At 39.4% G+C, this 3348-nt stretch overlaps 1 long non-coding RNA gene across 1 annotated transcript; it reads right to left on the bottom strand.

The window, feature by feature from the left end:
* Positions 1-1368: 1368 nt before the first annotated feature.
* Positions 1369-3002, bottom strand: LOC145985719 (uncharacterized). Its single transcript, XR_014441438.1, has 3 exons — positions 2864-3002; positions 2357-2531; positions 1369-1441 (listed from the first exon to the last, which is right to left on the bottom strand). It is a non-coding gene; the product is annotated as an uncharacterized LOC145985719 (long non-coding RNA).
* Positions 3003-3348: the final 346 nt, after the last annotated feature.

The raw sequence follows: 3348 nt of genomic DNA, 5'->3' as shown, positions 1-3348 counted from the left end.
ATAATTAAATCAAGAAGACTTAGGTGGGCAGGCCATGTGGCACGAATGGGAGAGGAAAGAGGAGTTCACAGGATTCTTGTTGAGAAACCTGATGGTAAGAGACCTGTAGGAAACCAAGACAAAGATGGAGGGACAACGTTGAGATAGACCTAAAGGAAATCGGTAGGGATGGAAAAGAGTATATAGATCTTGCTCAAGATAGCGACAGATGGAAGGCCTGTGTTGCTGCAGCCATGAACCTTCGGGTTTAAGAAGGCTAGAGAGTTAGTTAGTTAGTTAGTTCGTTTGTTGGAAAAATGAATAAAAATAAGAAGAAAACATTAAACGCATCTTGAGTTTCGAAGCGAAAATTAATTGCTCACATTTCAATGACATTCATTGAAATTCGTAACCAGGTTGTAACGGTATATTTTGTGCTTTTAAGCTGATTCTCAGCAACATACACAATATACAAAACCATACATTTTTGAATCCTTGTCCCGAGGTTCAAAACTTGCAGTACCTGAAGTTCTGTGGATGCTAGTTTAGCCAATAGACACGTACCTCTTCAAACTTAACGCCCATTTCCTTTTAGATATATATAGGTTTATTCAAATTATATTTACAGAAGTTAATTCTTGACCGTTATTCGCAAAATTACTTTCCGGTGTACCCTGTTCCCCCTTCCCGAAGAGAGTGTGTAGACTCGCGTAGCCACTGGCTCCACGAGTAAAAAAAAATATATAACCCTCAGTACCAAAAAAGGTGGCTGAAGGTAAGTGTGTTGTGTACCCGGTTTCCCACATGAAATAAACTATTGGAATAATGTGAAAAGAGCAAGTGTGTGTATTAAAAGAAAGAAAGTTAACATCCCCGCCGTCGGTTCACATAATAAGGAAAGAAAGCTCGCCCAGCCGCTCCCCTCAGAGAAAAAGATACCTATTACATTGCTGTACTCCGCCAAACATCTGAGGCCGACTGCTCCCCTGCCCTTCCTATTTATAGGCCCCGCTAATGACCTAAACCGTTACTGGAAACTTACCGCTCCTCAACGGCCAAGAACCCAAAAGTACAGGAATACATAGACATACACAATTTATAACATTAAAAAAAGGAGCCAGTAATGATCGCATCATTACAAGGTGTATATATAATATCAGATACACAGAGAATATGCCCAAACTCAGTGGCGGGATGGTTAGCACAGCTCGCAATGCCACGGATCCCAGTTTCGAATCCCGGCCTGGACATGGGTGTTCTTTGTGAGTATCCGTTCGTCAATTTCCTCATCTTCATCGTCGCAATTAGCCAACAGTGGCAGAGTAGCGACGCCAAATAACACAAATTAAATGAAATCAAAACAGAGAATATGGAATAAACAGTACTTACCAAGCATTTGCTGTCTCTTATTCCAGAATGCAGCATTTCCCTTCGGTCCGTGGGTCACTGTGCTGTGTTGCCTCTGAAAGATACGAATAAGACACACATGAATCAAATGCTAAGTAATATCTATTATTTATTAAATTTGTTCTGTTCTAAGACATTGTCATAAGCCCCCAGCACCCCTTGCACCGAAGGCCCCACTGAGTAGCTCCATCTTCAATATTAGATTCACTAAGGCTGTCACTAAAGTTGATGCAAAAGTTAAGAGATGCCTTGAAACCAAAGGGTCTTCTAAGTGACCATTATTGTAAATTCTTAATGGTCTGCTTCATTTTCTTCTTTATTCTCTATCTCTAACAATATTCTGTGATATCTCTTCCTTCTCTTTCTCCTTCCACTCCCCTCTCCTGTCTCCACTTCATTTCTATTTCTTCTTCTGTCTCCCTGTCACGTCTATATTTATCTTCTCCCCTCTCTCTCTCTTTATGCCTAGCTTCCATATTCTCTTAAGTTTTCTCTCTTACGTTTTCTCTCTTACTTTCTTGCCTTCTCTCGATGTTCTTCTTTTATTACTTCTGTCTGTATCTCTCTCTCTCTCTTTCTCTGTCGTTGTGTGATTCTATGTGTCGCGAATTCTTTAATATTATTTTTCCCCTTCTCTCTCTGTCGCTTCTTTATTTCTTTCATTCTTTCTCCTCTGTCTGGCTCTCTCCTTTCCTTTTTGCTTTCTCTTACTTTCTATGATTTCTTTAATATATTTTAATATATTTCTCCCGACTAAGGCATTTTTTTCGATTTTGACCCCGCCCCTCCCTTCTAAAATTCTATGTGGGCGTCCATAATTTGGTGCCTACATTTCCCCCACCAACATTTATGATGGCTTCATATTCGCCGTTACAGCCACTTTTGTTTTGTCGAAGGTGAATTTGAAAATCTAATGTGAAAATTTGACTTGCAATTTAATAAGCAAAACAACTTTAAAAACAATTCTCACCTGCTGCCTCTGCAGTTCTTCTCTTGCTGGGTGCTTGCTCTTTCTTCAATTCCAATTTCTTGGCTTCACAGAAGACTTGAACTGATGACTTCAAAACTGGAATTCGACGTTGCCGTCTCCAAGCTGAATGGTGCTTCTATCAACTTGTCGAAACCCTCAAATGTTCACTTCTACCCTGAAATTGAGAGAGACGTTAGTTCTCGAATCTTGGAAATGTTGCCAGATCTCACCTGGTGGATAGACCGAGAGAATCTTCTCATCGGCGTTCAGGCATCTTTTAAGAAATTTAAAAAATATTACTTTGAACTATTCATTTTGTTTTCATGTGTGTCTATTTTTTATGTATAAACGTGTGGATAATGCTTATAGCAGTGGAATCATTAGTCATTTAACAAAATATAGCGAATGCAACTTAATATTTAAAAAGAAGAATGTTTCATTGCATTTGGGGCGCCAGAGGTCATAAAATTTGGTTATTATTTTATTAATTGTGTAAACAATTCTCACCTGCTGCTCTTGCAGTTCTCCTCTGCTAGTTTCTCTTTCTTCAGTTCCAATTACTTGGCTACTCGCAAGACATCAACCGGTGAAGTCAGACGTGGAACTCGAACGTTCCTATGTCTTCAGGTTGACTTGTGCTTCTTTCAACTTGTCGAAGTCCGCAAATGCGTGCACTTCCACCCTGAAGATAAGAGGATCGTAGCTCTCAAGAGCTGGAAAATCTTTTCAGATCTCACCTGGTCGATACCCCGAGAGAAACTTTCCATCAACGTGCAGGTATATTCTAAGAAATAAAAATACATTCCTTTGTAAAATTCAATTCGTACCACAATTTTCTCCATAATGACACTAGAAATTGTATAAATATAATATTTTACTGTTGTGCTTCATCTACGGAACGTGTCCACACAGACACACACTTTGGAGCTATAGTTGATTAGTGATAACCCAGTTGGCCTGCGAACGCTATAATACTAATCTTTGTAGAAATA

This window comes from Lepisma saccharinum, chromosome 3 (genome assembly GCF_977018435.1).
Source record: "Lepisma saccharinum chromosome 3, izLepSacc3.1, whole genome shotgun sequence".
NCBI classification, from domain to species: Eukaryota; Metazoa; Arthropoda; class Insecta; order Zygentoma; family Lepismatidae; genus Lepisma; species Lepisma saccharinum.
Note: the sequence above shows the minus strand (reverse complement) of the source record. Positions and strands in the feature narration are given on the sequence as shown.